The sequence below is a fragment of the Lepidochelys kempii genome, chromosome 4 (genome assembly GCF_965140285.1).
Source record: "Lepidochelys kempii isolate rLepKem1 chromosome 4, rLepKem1.hap1, whole genome shotgun sequence".
Lineage (NCBI taxonomy): Eukaryota > Metazoa > Chordata > Testudines > Cheloniidae > Lepidochelys > Lepidochelys kempii.
Genome location: NC_136383.1, coordinates 98,589,182 through 98,611,059, shown reverse-complemented (window position 1 = coordinate 98,611,059; position 21,878 = coordinate 98,589,182). Strand labels below are relative to the sequence as shown.

General features: G+C 43.9%; 1 protein-coding gene across 3 annotated transcripts in view; it reads left to right on the top strand.

The window, feature by feature from the left end:
* PGCKA1 (PDCD10 and GCKIII kinases associated 1) overlaps positions 1–21,878 on the top strand; it is a 64,129-nt gene that overhangs the window by 11,289 nt on the left and 30,962 nt on the right. For 2 of the 3 annotated variants that reach the window (XM_073342297.2, XM_073342303.2), the window contains exon 2: positions 20,185–20,253. The exons of the other annotated variant lie outside the window; for it this stretch is intronic. The gene's annotated coding sequence lies outside the window, so the exon portion shown is untranslated. The remainder of the gene's footprint in view (positions 1–20,184; positions 20,254–21,878) is intronic. 3 annotated transcript variants of the gene reach the window in all.

Genomic DNA, 21,878 nt, shown 5'->3' with positions numbered 1-21,878 from the left:
TCTTCTTAGTGTATGCGCAATGTGCCTCAGATGGCACGTGACCAGGATTCATCACCAAATTTGGTCCACTGGATGGATCATGGTTTGGGGATTTACACTGGCATCGTTAAATCAATTAAGTTGGACTGATGCAAATTTCTCTAATTGAGATAGGGCCTAAGCGTTTAATAATATCTAGCACTTTTCATCAGTGATCTCAATGCGCGTTACAAGGAAGGTATCATTATCCCCATTTTACAGATGGGGAAACCAAGGTACAGAGAGATGAAGTGACTTACCCAAGTTTATCCAGCAGACCAGTAGCACAGCCAGGACTAAAACTCAGGCCTAGAATCCCAGTCCAGTGCTCTGTCCACTAGGCCACACTGTCTCAATACACACAGTTTTCAATTCCAGCTCAATTTCTTATCATGAAAAAAATACATCAATATTGACAATAAACTGTCCTTGTTCCTAAGCAGGGGGAATCTGCCATGCCAAAGAGCCACCTAAAGCACATTTTTACAGCCAAGACAGAAACCTTTGAATGGAGGGTTTCTACTAGAAATGCCAACACAATAGTTACTAGTGTACAGTATCATGAGCTACTTCACTATAAAAACAGTCCCACGTGTCATATTTAACTATGAAATTCTGGTTGATAACTTTGGTGAATAGAGCCTATTCTCTGGAAAAGAAATGGATTCGTTGGTTGGCTCAATTCCAAACATTAAAGTCTCTTCAACGAACAAATGTTCTTCTATAGCTTATGAGCATTGTTCCAGTTTGAGACTAAAAAGCCTGTAAATATAATTAAGATAAGAAATCAAGCACATTACAGTTCAATAGCACAATGGAAATGCAACCGTATTTCACTGCCATCTCACAATTACAATACTTGAGCCACATGTGGATGGCTTTCAATACGATGATCAACACTATGGATTTGCCATGTGCTTGAGAAATAATTACTCTAATTGCAACAGAAAGACCCTTTATTCTTATTCTTTAAAGTCACTGTGACCAATCATTCTCTTAACCATCTTCTCACCCCACAATGTCTTTCAGGGAAATTGCTTTAAAAAAAAAAAAATCAATTGGGGAAAGTTCACAGACTCTGTAAAATGATGCAGATTAAATTACCCTATGCTTTACACAGTCATTCAAATGCTGTTTTAAAAAAAAAAAATAAAGTGGGCCAAATACAGTACTAGAGTAGGGGTAAAATAATGGCACATGAAGGCATCTTCACATAAGCATACACTGTATACTATAGCACAACAGGATACACACAATCTCAGATTCTACATCGTTTTATTCCTCACCTATATTAGTGAGTTTGGTTTTTTTTTTAAAAGGCAAAATATAAGGAAATGGAGTTGGGTTTTTTGAGCACCTACCTAATGTGTCCAAACGCCAAGTCTTCTCCTACAGGGTCTTACTGTTGGCTAGCTGCCGCTCCCCTACCTGGCCACATAAAAACACTTGCACAAAATTACTAGAAAGGCATAAACAACAACAGCAAGAAAAGATCTACAAGTATTATGTCAATTAAGAATGTTCTGTGTTTTCATTCTGATTATTTGATCCTTCTGAAATGCCCTCAGAGGTGAACATATGCCCTCAGGCCTATTAGAACATATGTAATTCCCCATACAGGTTGCAAAATAGCCTCAGCATTAAGGATTTCCTCCAACTTTCACTGAAGTCCTTTTATTGATTAAATAGGCATAGGATCAAACTCTAATGTCCTAGAACTCCAATGTGATGAACATTAGATTTAGTATGAATTTGAGGGCAATCAACCCCCTGCAGGATCTGCCTCTAAGTACCTAGGAACACTGCCACACTACTCAAACAATAAACTGTACTCCTCCTCTCCATCCATTTCAAGCCTAATATTTCAGTCGAGGAAGGGATCTTCCAGAGGCATCCAAACAGGAAATAATAACCCCAACTCTAACACTGTTTATGCCTAAATCCCAACACAAGTTGTAACAAGTTTTGTGTTACTTAATCAGATTTCTTCTTTGTAATCCTACAAAATACCAGCAAGGATAAGAAAATGCAATAAATATTTATGTTAAAATAGGCAAAAAGTCCTGTGGCACCTTATAGACTAACAGACGTATTGGAGCATAAGCTTTCGTGGGTGAATATCCACTTCGTCAGATGCATGCATTATACCTGCCTCTGGAAATTTCCTCTACATACCTCTGACGAAGTGAGTATTCACTCACTAAAGCTTATGCTCCAATACATCTGTTAGTCTATAAGGTGCCACGGGATTCTTTGCCGCTTTTACAGATCCAGACTAACATGGCTACCCCTCTGATATGTTAAAATAGACACTTTCCATTCTGATTTCTAGTGTCTGTAAAGAGGATGGTTGGCCAGGTGTGTGGGGAGAGGCTGGGCTTGGGTTCTACTAAGCTAGGCTGAGTCTGATTGTTGTTTAAAGTCAGAGGGCAGCTCATCTTCACCAAACATCTTCCCATTGTGTGTAGAGGCCCTTTTTGTCTACTTCTTCCAGCCCATCCCCTCTATTCATTTTTTCCCCAGGCACACAGCCCAGAGAATATACCCTCTGCACAGCCTTGTGTCAAACATTCTAGCCACTGTGGGTGTGGGAGAAGCGAAGCTGCCAAGTTATGGTGCTTTCTCCTTAAAGCCTGCCAAGCATGGTTCTTTTCTGGCTTGAGCAAGTTTGCAACGCATATTTTGGGGGTCATGTCATATCTCCTTTGCAGGAAGCACAAAGGCCAGCAGTAGCAAACCAGGGATGTAACTTCACCCTCATGCAGACTCCAGGCATTTATAAATATGTTCCAGGAACTTTTCATTCTGTTTACATTCCAGCTTTAAGATGTGATTGTTGTTTACAATCCACCCAAAAGTTTTTCCAGGCTGGCAGCCATGTAGATGTCATCTCTGTTATCTACCTAAGTCCCCTTTGAATTTACAAACCAACAGAAACTCATTTTTCCCTTAGATCCTATTTACTCTTTGAAGAGCTAGGAATTTTTCCCCCCCAAAATCCTGTTAAGTCTCTTAAAGGCCATCTGAGGATTTTGGAGTCTGTAGATCGTTAATTCTGTAAATCTCAGGACACTTAGCTCCACTCACCGGATCATTCAAACCTGACATGGAACAAATTTGACCTGCTAAATTTGCAACTAACAAATTGGGTTTCATATGGCCAGCACCAGAGATGAGCACCTGAAGCTCATACAGGCTTATCTGGGTGTCTGTGATTTGTAGCACTCCTAATGGTGGCAATAAATAAATATTTGTTACTGAACTTCTCTGAAGTAGGTTTAGTGCAGATAATCCAGCAGTGGCATGCTCTCCCTGCTACAGGGCTGGTATTGTTATGTACTGTTCCATGAAAGAGCCTAGATTTGTAAGTTCTACCCTCAGCATGAAATAAAGTTAATCATAGACTGAGAATTCTTTGTTTAGTAAAAACAGATCTTTCTGGCCAATTCAATTCCTCTTTGTTTTATCTCTCACTCTCACAGCATGCAATATTACTCTCCTCTCATTGAGCCCAATGTGCAGTATTTGGACAATTTAACAAGTCACCTCTGCAGTTAACATAAAACTCTAACCCAACTCACCAAGAGTCCATTTTTTATTTCAGTTCAAACAATCCATTCAGGTGAGATTGTGAACTGTTGCCCTCCATAACTTCTGCTGTGTTGGTGTTGGGTCTTTCTGCTATATCCTCATCTATGGGGCATGCTCAGGGGGCAGGGGAAACCAAAAACTCCCACATGGTTTAGAAGGAAACAGTGGCACACAAATCCCCTCCCACCTGGCACAGGGAGCCCAATTTCCAGGGAGAAGTTCCCAGAAAGGCTTCCCTAAGGTTGACAAAAAGGTGTTGGGAATGAGCTTGTTGCAAAGCTGCCATCCCTCACTCCCTTGCCAACTTTCTGCAAATACAGATTTTTTTGCTACCCCTCCACTCATGGAAGGAGAGGGAAAAACATACTTGTGAGCATGCTATCATCTAGCTTTGCAGAAAACAGAATGCATCTGGGGCACAGCACCATAATGCCTGAAATAGCCTATTCAAGAAAGCTTCATTGAAACCATCGATTTTCTTCCAGTAAGCAGCACTCAATTGCTATTCCAAGAAAAAGTAACACATACAACCCAGGAAAGGGCCAACATTTCCATCAAAGAGGCTTTGTCAAAGGCCGGTGAACAAAGGTCTGTGCTAGACCTCTCTCTGTCCTGTGTATGGGTTACTTTTGCTCAGAGTAAGGATTAAATATCTCTTAATGGAAATAAAGACTGTAATTGATTCCAACGAAGCTTTAATATATTGCCTTTTTTGAGGCATTTCCGTGAAGTGCCCGAGGCTGATGCTGGGGGCTTTTTATAATTCACAGTATTTATTTATCAGGGTACACTCTGTCCTGGGGCTCAGTGCCCTTCCAGTCCCACCTCCCAAAAGAAAAGGAAGAAACTCACTTTATGGAGCTGGGATTTGGGATTCTTTCCACTTGTATAGGATTAGATGTTCCCATTCAGCTAGACTTGCCAAGGACACCACAATTATCTTTAGATTTACAGTATTTCCTTACTTATTTTTATTTGTACTATGTTAACATCTATAGGCCCCAGCTGAGCTCAAGGCCTCACTGTGCTGGGTGAGGGTGACCATATTTCCCTATGCTGAATACAGGAAACCTAGTAAAATTACTCATATTCAAACAACTTCAATGGCAATCAGTCAGAACTATGCAGTACAAATGTTCAAATTAACATCAGGTTGACTGCGTCTCCATTAAAAAGAAATACTGCATAGCTGGATTCTTTTTGTTTACCTTCTTATCTTTAAGGTTTTAGGGTTCACACAGGGAGAGGTCTTACACACACACACACACACTCCAGTACACCTCTCTCAAATGGAGTGAGGGGGTGACAGACCAACCCTCCTCACCCTGCCTAGCTGAGCCCCCGGGATGGACCGCCTTTCCTGGTACCTGGTGCCATGACTTCCCAAGGCAACACATGGGGGGAAGAGGGGGTATGCAGGGTCACATGCCCCTCCCCTCTGCCCAGATTTCTGCCAGGGTTCACACCAGATTGTGGCCAGCAGCAGCCTTTCAGCACTGTGCAGAAGGGAAGCGATGGGAGTTGCTTCCAGCCATGGGGTGGGATGATCTGGCCCGTGTCTTTGTAGAACTTGTCTTTTCCCACCCCTGCACTCCCTGTGACTGGAAACAGCTTGTCCCTTCCTGCCCAGTCTTGAAAGGCAGTTAACACTTCCAGGCTGCTGCTGGCCATCAACATAGCCCAGCTGCCACCTGACCCCCGACTATAGTGTGGGCAGAAAGGGATTAAGCCCTAAGGATGCATTGTGCACCAGGGCCCAGGGAATCTGACTGCAGGAGGGGGTGAAGAGGGTGCTAAGCTCCTGTCCTGGGGGCTACCGTGGAGCCTGCAGGTTCAGGGAGTGAACAGGCTGGAAATCACTCTCTCCCCACCCCCCACCACCACTCCACAGCTTAGCTGAGGGGCAGAGAGGCTTCCCCATACCAGCACTGTGCAGGGCTTTGGCACATGCGGAGCTCGGTTCCTCCTGGTCAGTCCCTCGGGCCAGAGCGTCTTGGGGTTTCCTGGGGCGCTGGCCTAGCCAGAGGCAGTGGGGGAAGGAAGGAGCCTGCCAGCCAGGCTGCTGGTGAGCCGAGCACTCTGACCAGGGGCTGGTTCTCCGCACAGCGCTGGGAGCAGCACGCGCCTTGCTGCGGGGGGATGTGGAGAAGCAGCGGGAGGCTGATGGGGCAAAGCAGGGAGAGGACAGTGAGAGGGAAGCACGTAAAGGGCTGATGGGTGGGCAGCAGAGGCGACACGTAACCAGCCGCCGCCTGGCACCTGCCCACAGTCATCAGCCACTGCTGCTTGCAGCACACAGCCAGTGCCGGCCGGAAACAGGACAGGGGGAGCAGGGGCCAGCTGGCCGAGAGCCAGCAGCTGGTGGACCAGCAGGGGGAGTGGCTGGCCCAGCGTGCTGTAGCATTGCCCCGCCACCAGCCTTGCACACCCACCCACATCGTTGGCCACTGGACCCTGCCACTCATCACAGGCAGCTGGCGAGCAGGGATCAGGTCAGCAGCAGGACCCGCCAGTACTGATTGGGAGGGGAGACAGAAAATATGGGACAATTTGCCCATTTTTAAGAAAAAGTCGGGACACCTGCAGGAGGGCTTAAATATGGGATGTCTGGTCACCCTAGCTGGGTGCTGTAGAAGTGACACATAGTAAGAAACATTCTGTTCCCCAGAAAGCTTATAGTCTAAATAGACAAGACAGGCAAAGGTGGGGAGATCAGGACTGAGGCAGAGAGTAATGAAGCAACTTGCATAAGATCACAAAGGAAGTCTGGGGCAGAGCATGAATTGAACCCCAATCTCTTATGTCCCAGGCTAGTGCCTTACCCACAAGACCAAAGTTCTTCCTCACCCACTGCTCTGTCCAACCCACATAAATAACTGCCCTAGTATTGTCTGTCTCCCACTCTAATCCTCTAGCCTTCTATGCAGATTCCCTTTCCCTGACCTAATCTTCCAAGTTCCACACTTCTTTCAGGTATATAAAACCTGCTCCTCAAATCATTCACTGTGAGCACAGGTGAATCACCTAAGGTGATAGACAAATCAAAAAACAATGACCTTCCAGAATAGTTTGCATTGACTATCAATGCTTTGTGTTGATCTGCAAACAGAGCGATTCTTTTCCAGAAAGAAAAGGAGTACTTGTGGCACCTTAGAGACTAACCAATTTATTTGAGCATGAGCTTTCGTGAGCTACAGCTCACTTCATCGAAAGCTCATGCTCAAATAAATTGGTTAGCCTCTAAGGTGCCACAAGTACTCCTTTTCTTTTTGCGAATACAGACTAACACGGCTGTTACTCTGAAATCTTTTCCAGAAATGATTTTCACTCTCTTTTGCAGCAGTCTATAACAAAAGCTAGGGTTTAAGGTAATCTCAAAACAGGGTAGGAGTTACAAATTAAACAATGGTTTTGCTTTGCAAAAATCCTCTGTTTAGATGGCAATTAACAGTCAATGAGCAAGTAGACTGGTGCATTAGGTTCAAAAATATAAAAAAAGAACTATATTGTCTCTGATGCTTTCTCTGGCCTCTCAAAACCTCTGACTCTCAGCTGGCTCCAGGTAGTCATTCAACTGTGTTCAAAGTCTGTAGTCGTCCGAGTGGCACAGTAATGGTACATGTGCCCAGAATGTCATGGAATGAGGTAATAGTTTCAACAGGTGCTGGGGACTGTGCTTCAAAGGCTCCACCCAGCTAATTGGGTCAGAATAGCCCTGTTCACAATGGACTGGTTTTCTTTTGGATATTTTTGTTTTCTGGAAATCCTCTGAAAGTACAGTTTTATATAGGATGAAGTCAAACAAAGCGATGTGGTAGTTACATCACTTTTTAAGGCTATAATCATACAGCCAAGGCTATCTGATATAAAGAAGGAATATATGGAAATGCAATAGATAAGTCTCCTCATAAGACGTCATTGTGGTGTTAGAAAGTTTTGTCACAGAGGAAAGATAGAAATATCAGTATAATAAACAGGTTTCAGAGTAACAGCCGTGTTAATCTGTATTCGCAAAAAGAAAAGGAGTACTTGTGGCACCTTAGAGACTAACCAATTTATTTGAGCATAAGCTTTCGTGAGCTACAGCTCACTTCATTGGTAGCTCACGAAAGCTTATGCTCAAATAAATTGGTTAGTCTCTAAGGTGCCACAAGTACTCCTTTTCTTTTTAGTATAATAAACGTAAAGATGCATTTCTCAACCTCATGGCCAGCTCTGTCTCTCACAAGCTGTCAGGGCTGCTCATCCAGTGCGAGCTAGTGTCATTCCCCTTTCTAACTGTCAAAAATGTTTCCATCTCATCAGGCCCGTTCTTCCCTCACCTGCTTCACTAGAGGACTGAGGGGTGTTGAGTGAAACCTGACTAGCCATGTTAGGTTCACTTATAATATAGAGCTGGTCAGAAAATTTTCAATTAAACTGTCAGTGTTTGGTTTCAGAGTTGCAGCCATGTTAGTCCATATCTGCAAAAAGAAAAGGAGTACTTGTGGCACCTTTGAAACTAACAAATTTATTTGAGCATAAGCTTTCGTGAGCTACAGCTCACTTCATCGGATACATTCAGTGTTGAATGCATCCGATGAAGTGAGCTGTAGCTCACGAAAGCTTATGGTCAAATAAATTTGTTAGTCTCTAAGGTGCCACAAGTACTCCTTTTCTTTTTTCAATGTTTGTCAATTCATCAACATTGAAATGTTCCACAAAACTGGGTTTACTTTGATGAAATTCCCTCAGAAACCTACCATCTTGCCTGTCTGGATCCTTGGAAGGCCACTTGGTGGGCTGACAGGGAGCTGAATACCTATAAGCCCAGATTTTTGGGCTTCCATCTCCTTAGCTCCCAGGCCCCTGAGCAGGCTGCCAGGCAGGCTTCCTCTGAATCGGGGCTCCCTGGGCATCCAGGATGCCCTGTTCTGTGGTAGCCCACAATGCAAATTGCCCTGGAGGCCAGGATCCCATTAAAGCTGGCTGGAGAAGAATAATTCCACTTGGCTGAGAATTTTTAAAATGCTAGCTTTCATTCCAAACTGAAACAAAGCCAAATTCTGAAATCACAAAATCCTCCACAAAACAGAATCACCATCCTCCACTCAGCACTATTAGAATATATTATTCCTTAAACATATCTAGCTTATGGGATTCGGTTTTGCTTGCATATTATTGGAGAATTTCTACCCTGAGTCACTGTGAGCTGGTGTCAGAAAATCTAAAACACTAAGACCGCAATCCTGCACTGGGATCAACTAGAACAGACCCCTACACCTGCAGATTCCCAAGACTCCACACAGGCACAGGTGCCCATACTAGCAGATCTCAGTGCAGGATCAGGGCCTAACACTGGACCTCTGCCGACCTCCATCACCTGGGAGAACCCAGTCCTTTGGGGTGAAATTCATCTCAACCCACACAAGGCCCTGTAGATCACTTGAACGCTGAATTAAAGCTGACCTGCAAAGGATAAACAAATTGTTCTTTTTGGCTTCATGATTTATAAAGAAGGTCTATATAGTTAAAGGATGAAATTACAAGACTGAAGGCTCAGTAAATGAAGGGAAAAGGGATTTTTAATCAGACCATTTAAAACTCTATTTTAAACACACATTTAACTTCCGTGACTCACGGCACGTCTTCACGAACAACGTTAAAGCATGGCTGTGTAGTCGAGGGGCGTAGCTACCAGTGCTGGGAGCTGCACTGTCTATTCTGGCACTTTACAGAGCTGAAACCTGCAGTGCTCAGGAGTGTGTTCTTCCACACCTCTGAGCGAGAAAGTTGCAGCACTGTAAAGTGCCAGTGTAAACAAGCCCTAACGTACATTTTAGAGAAAGGAAGCCGTTGTTAAATACTCAACACACCAGCCCCTTCAATTAAGGTGTTAGAGCTTATAATGCACATGTTAGGAGACATCCAGGAGGTCCTCCTGCAAACCTAGGGAAGATCAGAATTTACATTCCTGGTATGGTCTATACTAGAGTCCTGTCCATGCACACAAATTGCACCCATTTAGCTTAACTAAGCTAAATCTGAAAAGGAAAAACAAATTGCCTTCTTTTGCTTCATGATTTGTAAAGAAGGCTTAAAACTAAGCTACACAAATATGTCGCTCTCAAACTGAGTGAAGAGTCTCCCAAAATCGGAATTATACCGATTTAACTTCAATAATTTAACTACAGTGGTGCAACTTCTGCATGTAGACCAGTCCTTAGGTCCCCGTGGATGCCTGCACCTTTGCAGAAAGCCCCAGATAAATCAATGGAGCTTTGTGAGGGTGCAGGGATCTGCCCACGGAGAACACTTGCAGGATCAGGGCATTTATTTCTCTTCTCCCCAAGTAACAGGAGCTTTAGTGGCTCTACTGCTTTTGGGAAACTTGTCTCTGAAGCAGTAAATGGAAAGATCCACGCTTTCACACTCTCTCAGGCTTGGTCGACACCCACAGTTGCACCAGTTTAACTAAAGATGTGATGTTGCACTGATTTAGTTAAATCAGGGCAACTTTGTGCATGAATACTCTCTGCATTGGTTTAAAACTTTGCTTGCACTGGTTAACTTTAGCCCGTTTTTGAACAGTGTGACTTTTGTATGCTCAGACTCAAATGGATGCTTGAACTGCTTGTCTCATAGGACACTGAGAAATTTAAATCAATCTCATATTTCAATGGCTCACACACCTTGAACCATCACATCATAATCTTATCCAAATGTCTGTCTTCAATGCATTTTCAGACAGTTTTTAGTTACATTACATGAGGAAAACAGATGTTGCCAAAACAATGGCCAGTAGTAATTTCAATTTCCAGATAAAATCTGCTCTAAACGCATAACCAATTGTGCTGAGTTTGGGATGAGGTGCACATGATCGAGTTTACAGATGTTCAGCTAGGCTTGTTTTGTTTAACATGCCACTAAGCAGTCAGCACAAAGGTAATGATGGAAATAGAGAAGGAATAGATGTGTGGTCTCTTGTCTCTGCTCTCTTTAATAAGAGCCAATATATACAAATTACATAAACAGATCCAATAGCATTCACTTCCAGCTGCACCAGTGTTTACTTTTTACAAAGTAAGGCCCTGTCCATGCAGGCAAAAGAAGTGCTTTTTCTGTTAGTTTAACTTGAATGAACACATGCACCTATGTAGGCACAGAGTTTAACACCTTTAAAATGGTTTTAGTCAGTCTGGTGGTAGCCTAGGCATCCCACTTTACACTTCAAGTGATCTTCAAGATGCTAAACTGTATCTACCTGGGTGTTGGGGGTGGGGGAGCAGGGGAAGGAAGGGTTCAGTCAAGTTAAATTAATTCAATTGAGCTAACTTGCTTGGGAAAAAAAGCCTCCATTCTGCCCATGTAGATAGGGCCTGCGATACTATGATGGAGGTATTTTCATTCTCAAAAGTCTTCAGCCTTTTTACCATCCATTCTTAGCTCCCATTTTTATTATTGCATAGCATATTGCAGCATCCTCATAAGCTTTGATTTGGAGGGAAAATACCAGCATTCTAAGGCTATGTCTACACTATGAAATTAGGTTGAATTTATAGAAGTCGGTTTTGTAGAAAGCGTTTTTATACAGTTGATTGTGCATGTCCCCACACAAATGCTCGAAGTTCACATTTAGTCGGCGAAGTGCGTCCACAGTACCGAGGCAAACATCGACTTCCGGAGTGTTGCACTGTGGGTGGCTATCCCACAGTTCCCAGAGTCTCCGCTGCCCATTTGCATTCTGGGTAGAAATCCCAATGCCTGATGGGGCAAAAACATTGTCGCAGGTGGTTCTGGGTACATATCATCAGGCCCCCCCTCCTTTCCCTCCATGAAAGCAACGGCAGACAATTGTTTCACGCCTTTTTTCCTGGGTTACCCATGCAGACGCCATACTACGGCAAGCATGGAGCCCGCTCAGCTAACCGTCACTGTATGTCTCCTGGGTGCTGGCAGACATGGTACTGCATTGCTACACAGCAGCAGCAGCTCATTGCCTTTTGGCAGCAGACAGTGAAGTACGACTGGTAGCCATCGTCGCCGTACTCCCGGGTGCTCTTTTAGCCGACCTCGGTGAGGTAGGTCAGGGGTGCCTGGGCAAACATGGGATGACTCAGCCAGGTCACTTCCCTTTTAAGTTTCGTCTCAGGGCGATTCAGTCCTGCCAGCAGTCCTACTGCACTGTCTTCTAAGGAGCAGCCAGGAGACGACGATGACCAGCAGTCATAATGCATCGTCTTCTAAGGAGCACCCAGGAGATGATGATGGCCAGCAGTCATACTGCACCACCTGCTGCCAGCAAGATGTATAAAGATAGATGAAGTGGATCAAAACAAGAAATAGACCAGATTTGTTTTGTATTCATTTTCTCCTTCCTTACTCCGTGAAATCAACGGCCTGCTAAACCCAGGGTTTTGAGTTCTATCCTTGAGGGGGCCATTCTGTTTCTCCTTGATGCAAAGCCACCCCCTTTGTTGATTTTAATTCCCTGTAAGCCAACCCTGTAACCCATGTTGTCAGTCGCCCCTCCCTCCATCAGAGCAACGGCAGACAATCGTTTTGCACCTTTTTTCAGCACAAACGCCATAGCACTGGGAACGTGGAACCTGCTCAGATCACCACGGCAATTATGAGCACTATAAACACTGCGCACATTATCCAGCAGGATATGCAGAACCATAACCTGAAAGAAAAGCAAAACCAGGCGAGGAGGAGGCGACTGCAGCGTGGTGACAAGAGTGATGAGGACATGGATATAGACTTCTCACAAAGTACAAACCCCTGCAATGTGCACATCATGGTGTCAATTGGGCAAGTTCATGGCGTGGAACGCCGATTCTGGGCCCGGGAAACAAGCACAGACTGGTGGGACCGCATAGTGTTGCGGGTCTGGGACAATTCCCAGTGGCTGCGAAATTTTCGCACGCTTAAGGGCACTTTCATGGAACTTGCTTTCCCCTGTCCTGAAGTGCAAGAATACCAAGATGAGAGCAGCCCTCACAGTTGAGAAGCGAGTGGCAATAGCCCTGAGGAAGCTTGCAACACCAGACAGCTACCGGTCAGTCGGGAATCAATTTGGAGTGGGCAAATCTACTGTGGGGGCTGCTGTGATCCAAGGAGACAATGCAATCACTGAGCCGCTGATATCAAGGATAGTGACTCTGGGAAATGTGCAGGTCATAGTGGATGGCTTTGCTGCAATGGGATTCCCTAACTGTAGTGGGGCAACAGACGGAACACATATCCCTATCTTGGGACTGGACCACCAAAGCAGCCAGTACATAAACCGCAAGGGGTACTTTTCAGTGGTGCTGCAAGGGACGTTTCACCAACATCAACGTGGGATGGCTGGGAAAGGTACATGATGCTCGCATCTTCAGGAACTCTGGTCTGTTCCAAAAGCTGCAGGAAGGGACTTTATTCCCAGACCAGAAAATAACCGTTGGGGATGTTGAAATGCCTATAGTTATGCTTGGGGACCCAGCCTACCCCTTAATGCCATGGCTCATGAAGCCATACACAGGCACCCTGGACAGTAGTCAGGAGTTGTTCAACTATAGGCTGAGCAAGTGCAGAATGGTGGTAGAATGTGCATTTGGGCATTTAAAAGCGCGCTGATGCAATTTACTGACTCCGTTAGACCTCAGTGAAACCAATATTCCCACTGTTATTACTGCTTGCTGGCGCTCCACAATACCTGTGAGAGTAAGGGGGAGACGTTTATGGCAGGGTGGGAGGTTGAGGCAAATCGCCTGGCCGCTGATTATGCGCAGCCAGACACCAGGGCAGTTAGAAGAGTACAGGAGGGTGCGGTGTGCATCAGAGAAGCTTTGAAACCCAGTTTCAGGAATGGCCAGGCTACGGTGTGAAAGTTCTGTTTGTTTCTCCTTGATGGAAACCCTCCTCCCCGCCCCCGGGTTCACTCTACTTTCCTGTAAGCTAAGCACCCTCCCCTCCCCACTTCGATCATCACTTGCAGAGGCAATAAAGTCATTGTTGCTTCACATTCATGCATTCTTTATTTATTCATCACACAAATAGGGGGATAACTGCCAAGGTAGCCCGGGAGGGGTGGTGGTGGGGGAGGGAAGGACAAGGCCACACAACACTTTAAAACTCATTGAATGCCAGCCTTCTGTTGCCTAGGCAATCCCCTGTGGTGGAGTGTCTGGGTGGCCAGAGGCCCCCCCCACCACATTCTTGGGCATCTGGGTGAGGAGACTATGGAACTTGGGGAGGAGGGTGGTTGGTTACACAGGGGCTGTAGCAGCGGTCTGTGCTCCAGCTGCCTTTCCTGCAGCTCAGCCATACGCTGGAGCATATCAGTTTGATCTTCCAGCAGCCTGAGCATTGACTCCTGCCTTCTTTCAGCAAGCCGATGACACCTACCATCTTCAGCCCACCACCTCTCCTCGCGGTCATATTGTGTTTTTCTGCACTCTGAGATTGTCTCCCTCCATGTATTTTGCTGTGCTCCGTCAGTGTGGGAGGACAGCATGAGGTCAGAGAACATTTCATCACGAGTGCGTTTTTTTCGCCTTCTAATCTTCACTAGCCTCTGGGAAGGAGAAACATATGCAGCTGGTGGAGGAAAAAAAAAAGGGAGAGGGGTAGTTAAAAAGACACATTTTAGAAAACAATGGGTAGACTCTTTCCCGGTAAACCTTGCTGTTAACATTACATAGCACATGTGCTTTCATTACAAGGTCGTATTTTGCCTCTTATTGAGGGTATGCTGGTTTGGTGTGAGAGATCACTTATGCAGGGCCGGGCAGCAGAATTCGGCTTGCAGGCAGCCATGGTAAGCCACAGTCTTCTGGCTTCTTTAACCTTCAAAACATGTGGGAATGGCTTCAAACAGCAGCGCCTTCATTTCCCATACAAAGTAGCCATTGGGTTGGCCATTAAAAATGGGCTGGCAATTTAAAAGGAGGGGCTGAAGTTTCCGGGTTCACGTGCAGCAGACACCAAACTAACACCTCCCCCCCCACACACACACAATTCTCTGGGATGCTCGCTTCACCCCTCCCCCCACCGCGTGGCTAACAGCGGGGAAGATTTCTATGCAGCCACAGGCAAACAGCCCAGCAAGAACGGGCACCTCTGAGTGTCTGCTTACTAAAACCACCCAATTTCAACCGGGTGACCAGGAATGATATCAGTCTCCTGAGGGTAATACAGAGAAATAAAGAACGGATGTTGTTTGAATGCCTGCAAACACCAGGACCATACGCTGCAATGCTTTGTTCTGCAATGTTTCCTGACTATGTGCTACTGGCCTGGCGTGGTAAAGTGTCCTACCATGGAGAACGGAATAAGGCTGCCCTCCCCAGAAACCTTTTGCAAAGGCTTTGGGCGTACACCCAGGAGAGCTTTATGGAGATGTCCCTGGAGGATTTCCGCTCCATCCTCAGACACATTAACAGACTTTTCCAGTAGCTGTACTGGCCGCGAATACCAGGGCAAATTAATCATTAAACGCGCTTGCTTTTAAACCATGTATAATATTTACAAAAGGTACACTCAGTAGAGGTCCCTACTCCGCCTTCAGGGTCCGGGAGCAACCTTGGGTGGGTTCGGGGGATACTGGCTCCAGGTCCAGGGTGAGAAACAGATCCTGGCTGTTGGAGAAACCGGTTTCTCCGCTTCCTTGCTGTGCGCTATCTTCCTCGCCCCCAAAACCCGCTTCCATGTTGCCTGCCACTCTTGGACAGAGTCAAAGCACAGGGTTGGGGTAGTGGTGGCTGCACCCCCTAGAATGGCATGCAGCTCATCATAGAAGCGGCATGTCTGGGGCTCTGAACCAGAGTGGCCGTTTGCCTCTCTGTTTTTTCAGTCGGCTTGCCTGAGCTCCTTAATTTTCACTTGGCACTGCTGCGGGTCCCTGTTATAGCCTCTGTCCTTCATGCCACTGGAGATTTTTTTCAAATATTTTGGCATTTCATCTTTTCGAAAAGAGTTCTGCCAGCACGGATTTGTCTTCCCATACAGTGATCAGATCCCGTAGCTCCTGTTCGGTCCATGCTGGAGCTCTTTGGCGATTTTGGGACTGCATGGTCTCCTGTGATGATGAGCTCTGCATGGTGACCTGGCCAAGCTGGCCAAACAGGAAATGAGATTCAAAAGTTTGCGGGCCTTTTCCTGTCTACCTGGCCAGTGCATCTGAGTTGAGAGTGCTGTCCAGAGTAGTCACAACTGAGCACTCTGGGATAGCTCCCAGAGGCCAATACCGTCAAATTGCATCCACAGTACCACAAATTCGACCCGGCAAGGCCTATTTCAGGGCTAATCCCCTCATAGGGGGTGGAGTAAAGAAATCGATTTTAAGAGCCCTTTAAGTAGAAAAAAAGGGCTTCGTCGTGTGGACGGGTGCAGGGTTAAATCGAGATAACGCTGCTAAATTCGACCTAAACTCATAGTGTAGACCAGGCCAGACAGAAACAGTTTCAGACAATAGAAGTGGCAGAGGAGAAGGCTCTTGAACTAAGTAGCAAGACTACACACAGGGGCAGAACAAAGAAGGTGAAAGAGTAATGAGGGAAATAAAAAAAAATTTCCTTTAGGTTCAAAATAAAATAGTTTTGATAACCACACATGTTCCTAAACCATGAGTTGGGTATTAAAATTCAGTACACTTGTTCAAACAATGTAAATCCAATACTGCCTACAGTCCTGTTCATCTGAAATACCAATGTATGATGCTCTGGCATCAAGGAGAAAGGGTTAAACCTTGTTTTGTTTCACTGAGTAAAGCAAACACTATTCCCTAGGGTGAGGGAGTCTATTTTCTTGTGAAGAGTACTGGTTGGCTTCATGTAACTTTATACAACAAAAGAGCCCTGCATGGTGCATAAATTCCTTAGGGACTAAATTCCAAACAAAGCAATAGAACTGCAAAGGTGGAGTAATAGTTGCACAGCCTGTACAGAGAGAGCAGAACAATTTGAACAATGGATGCTTTGCATTTGGTCACAGATACAATTTTAAAAAAAATCAAACCAACCTAAAAAGGGGCGCAAAACACATCAGGACAGTGAAAATGGAAACAACTGATCACAATGATTAGAAGGTTCCTTCTGCTGCTGCACAAAACTGCACCCAGTGTTTATGCCAAAGCAGGCTTATCATATTTCACTTACATTTTAACCATGTGACTTTGAAAGACTGTATTTTCAGGAACTAAATAAAAAAGGAAACACAATAGGTCTATCTATGGCGTAAGTACTTGGAACAGCCAATGATGGGACATGGAGTTTAGCCTAATCATTTGTATTAAAAATTCTAGGTTAATTTGTAATGTGAAAATTGCTTTCTGCTGGGACCCATGACGACTGTGTGGCTTCCATTCAGTCCCATAAAAGTGCACTCAACCTGCATAGACATGGTAAGCATTACTTTATAGGGCATGTGTCAAATCATATGTCGTATCTCATGGCATGTAAGAGCCTAGCAGTACCTAAATACATTTAGAAGCATGCGGGGGTTTTCTGTCCTTCAGAACAATACAGAAGAGCAGGATATGGAAATATGCCTTTGTTTTATTGACCAGACAAATAGAGAAAGTTTCCTAAAACCACTAAGAGGACGACATCACTAAGCAAGTGATAGATGGAGAAAGAGTACTTCATTTTAGGAGGCAGCCGTGGTTTGTGGAAATCACACACATACACAGTTGAAATTGTAAGTTATGTGAGCGTGCTCCAAACATGATGAAAGTAATAATTTTAAAACATGTTTGACAAGTCCAAGAATTGAAAAAAATTATTATTAAAGTTTAAATTTAAACTGAGATTGGTTACCCTTCTGGATGATACTATGAAGAGAAAGAGTATCACTTGATCTGCACATTCATTTAAATAAAAAGAAAAGGAGTACTTGTGGCACCTTAGAGACTAACCAATTTATTTGAGCATGAGCTTTCATGAGCTATAGCTCACTTCATCGGATGCATACCGTGGAAACTGCAGCAGACTTTATATATACACGGAGAATATGAAACAATACCTCCTCCCACCCCACTGTCCTGCTGGTAAGTGGGGTGGGAGGAGGTATTGTTTCATATTCTCTGTGTATATATAAAGTCTGCTGCAGTTTCCACGGTATGCATCCGATGAAGTGAGCTATAGCTCATGAAAGCTCATGCTCAAATAAATTGGTTAGTCTCTAAGGTGCCACAAGTACTCCTTTTCTTTTTGCGAATACAGACTAACACGGCTGTTACTCTGAAACCATTCATTTAAATGTCCATCAGTTTTTGCATGTTCTCTTTTGTTACACAAAGTCTCGAACATTACTATGTTTTCTAATGCTAGTCCTTAGAATATTAGGCAAATGACCTTATGAATGAATTCTTAAAAAATCCCTTTTGTTTAACAGAAACTGATCCCATAGATTGTGGTTTAGGCAAAAGTTCAGAGTGGAACAACTTAATTACCTCACATCTAGTAATAGAGATGCTTGCCAAAAACTGTGACTCATCTCGTCTCTTCTCTTTGAGGTTTTTTCGTCTCCATTTCTAGTCAAAGTATATAAATTCGCTTCTGGCAAAAAAAACTATTGTACCTGCTAATCTTTAACGCCAAAGTTTGTCAGCAAATGAAAACAATTCACAGTAACTAGAAAGGCACCTTAGGGTTTAATTCATTAAAACAAAATGTAGCTTCTGCATTTGCTAGCTAAAATCTGCATTCTCTCAATGCAATGTAAGGAGGATGCGGATTTCACAATCAGGTGGAATTGTAATGCTCCGTAGTGTGTGTAAACTCTTAGGCCACATCAAACAAGCAAGGACATGAGGATAACAATACCCTGTCAATCCTAGAACAGATCAGAAATGAATGAGAGTGTTTTTCAGGACATATTTTGTAATTAAGAACGAGCAAATTCATCCACATCAAATATAATAGAACTAAAGTTAACAGAGACACCACAGAATTCTTAACAAACTGACACAACCAGATGCAAGTTCAAGGGCAAAAAGTCTATTAAAACACTACATGGCATCACTCTGAGAAGAAAGTCTCCATAAACCTATTTACTCCATAGCATCTAATATGCCTTACCCCTAAGGGCACAGAGCAAGAGAAGTAGTTAAGGATTCCCAGGTTTTCCTCAAATCCCAGGGGTAGTATGAAAAACCCAGTCCACTAGTTTCGTCTCCATGACATAATCTAATTCTGGAGAGCTCAGGCACTTTTTTTTTTTTTGGGAGGGGGGGAGGGGGGAGCGGGGAAGGCAAAGTAACTCTTTTGGTTGCATAGGAAACGTTCCAAATATGGACTGTGAGCCTGATTTGCATAACCGCAAATACATACACAAAACAAATAAGGCATGCAAAAACAGCCTAAAAATAGGGAAGGAACAATGGTGGTTCTGAAATGCTCTGTAGTAATATTTTCCCTACTAATTGCTGCTGAATTTCAGAATGACATTACTAAGGACCCAATCCTGCATGGGGTTCTGCTAACAGGCACTCATAGGCCCATGCGGCGTGCCACCAATGTAACTGAGGCCCCAAGAAGGCTGCATAGTTCCAGCAAGCAGAACCCTGTGGAGGATCGATGCCTGCAAATGAAGTAATATATAATGGCTGTACTGCCCTCAATCTTTGTACACACATTCTACTGTCACTAGTAAGAAACGCATATATTACAAACTTTATAGTCCGGGCCCCATATTTTGCCCTTTTCATGGAATGAGTCTGACCTGCTGATTATATGGTCCTGCCTCTCACAGAGTAGTCTTCCTCTCACAGTCACACACACACTGTTTTTTGTAAAAAGAAAAGGAGTATTTGTGGCACCTTAGAGACTAACCAATTTATTTGAGCATAAGCTTTCGGGTGCCACAAGTACTCCTTTTCTTTTTGCGAATACAGACTAACACGGCTGCTACTCTGAAACCTGTCACTATTTTTTGTGGGATATCTGGAAACAAAAAGTTAATATCCTTTAAAAGATAAAAGTATCTGCATTTTTAAATTCAAATTCTATCATCATATGAACAAATCTACCCTGTCTGTCAATGGTCGGTAGAGACATTTTAATGCAATTTTCATTCAGCCGGGAGTACATATATCAGAAACAACAATATCTTTACTAGGTACGTGCAGTATTATGGAAATACCTGAGGCTTTTGCTAAATTTCCAGGTTCATGATGAAGATTCAAAGAGGGGGTTCGGACAAGTGTAAAGTGAAGAGAAGGTTCTAGGTGATGCTATAAATACCCTGGTCCCTCCAAAAATATACTGTACAACTGCATATTTGAGTATTCGCTGTTTGTTTTTTAAAAGGCCAGTAATTCACACAGGCCACAATCCAACGAAGCATATGCTTTACTTTAAGTAGGCTAGTATTCCCATTTACTTCAATGGGTTAAGCATATACTTATGTGCTTTGCTGGATCAGGGCTTAATCTGATTTTTTTTAGAGTGTTTCGAGGGGGGAGACCTGGGAACCCTATTACATTGCTATGGTCAAAGAACCTGGGGCTCATACTGTTTGTAAATGTTTTGCAATATAAACATGAGAAAGAGGCAGCTCCCAAAATATTATTGATTTCCTGAGTCAAAAACATTTGCTTTGTTATTGTAGGATCAGGACATTTCAGAAATTAAACATTTAGAGGAATCTGAGTGCACACCCTGGAGTACACCCTAATCGGTAAGAAGATCTTTATTCTCCTATTGTAGGTTTTGGATTCAGTAGCCATTCTTCCGATCTGCCATTATGTCTTCTGCATTGAGGCGCAATAAACATGTCATGGGATTATTTTTCTCTCTGTGCTATCCTATCACATATTCTAATGATGATGATGTGTGGCCATACCTACATAGACTGACAGGACAGGTTCTGAACTGTGTTTCCTTCCGGCCTGATCTTCGTTCTGTAGTGACAACTGAAACCCTCCCTGTTTTCACTTTGAAGTTCAGAAAACAAAACATCATAAAGACGAGATTTTAACTAACCAGGGGTACAGCAGTGACCCACTCAAGTTAAAAGTCAATTAACACAATCCAGAAAAGGGGGGGGGGGGAAAGAGAGCGAGGGTGAATGTGAAAAGAGGGACAACAGGATGTAGAGAAAGAAAAGAGCAGAACAGGATAAGATCTTTGGGATAAGATACCAAGGAACTGAGAAGAAAAAAAAAAAAAAAAAAGAGAGACAGGAAACCTGAGAGGCAATGCCAGGGCCAATAGAGATAGTACTGACCTCAGTGGGTCCCATCTGAGCTGGTTGCAGGCCCCTGGTTCATTCCACCAGAGGGACAAACCCAGTATTCCTATAAATATAGGGGAAACTCTGGGCCCCCTCCAGTAGTTTTTTCAGAACAGAATCCATTTCAGTCACATTCACTACTTCCAGGTTTATTGCAGTCTTTTTTCACTGCAAGTGGCTCACAGTCTAAGTGTCTTTGTGCCCCGGCAATGTCTCTAGCAGCATTAATCAATCAGAGGCATTTAAAATATCCAGGACAAGATGATTTTCAGGATACCAGGACAGTCAGAACATGACGGCAAGGGGCACATTCCCTAAATGACCTCAATCCTGTCTTTAAATTCATGGTCCCAAAAAACTCATCTGTACATTTAGAATGGTATCTATAGCCATCCATCCTATTCTCAGGACTCCTCTCCCTTAAATTAAAATACACAATTCTACAGAATGTAGAGGGCTGCCTATACGCAGGTATCCACCAAAACCCGAATTAAAAAGAAGCGTGTGCACCAAACAGATAGATGAACAGCAGAAGGTAGAGCCACCAGCTACCAAATCTGCACACACAAGATTCTAGGCATGCAATAACCGTGTGATACTAAAATTACACGTGCAAAAAAACGGAAGGTTCAATTTTGGGCACATACATTTAGATGTTCCTTTAGAACATCTAGCCTACATATTTTATTAAATCTAGAATTGCTGAACCCTTGTTTTGTTTCAAAACTTCTCCAGTTGGACTAGAGATGGTGCGCTATAATTAATCTTTTAAAAGTTCTGTTAGCCACACTCCCAGCATTACCCATGAAAGCAGTTAAAACCACCATAGACTATTACCTCTGCATGGAGCTTATAAGCAAAGTTTGTGCAAGAGGCAATGTGGCCAAGTTGAGTGACAACTGCGTTGAAGAGGCCCAAATAGAGCTTTGACTTCACAGCAGTATAAAATCATGGCATGCTGCCATGTAGTGGTGGTGAAGTTATGGCACAGAGGACTAATTAAATAGCAGCATTGCTCGTAGACTTGGTCAGGAATTTGATAAAAGTGGTCTTTTTCACTGAACAGGGTT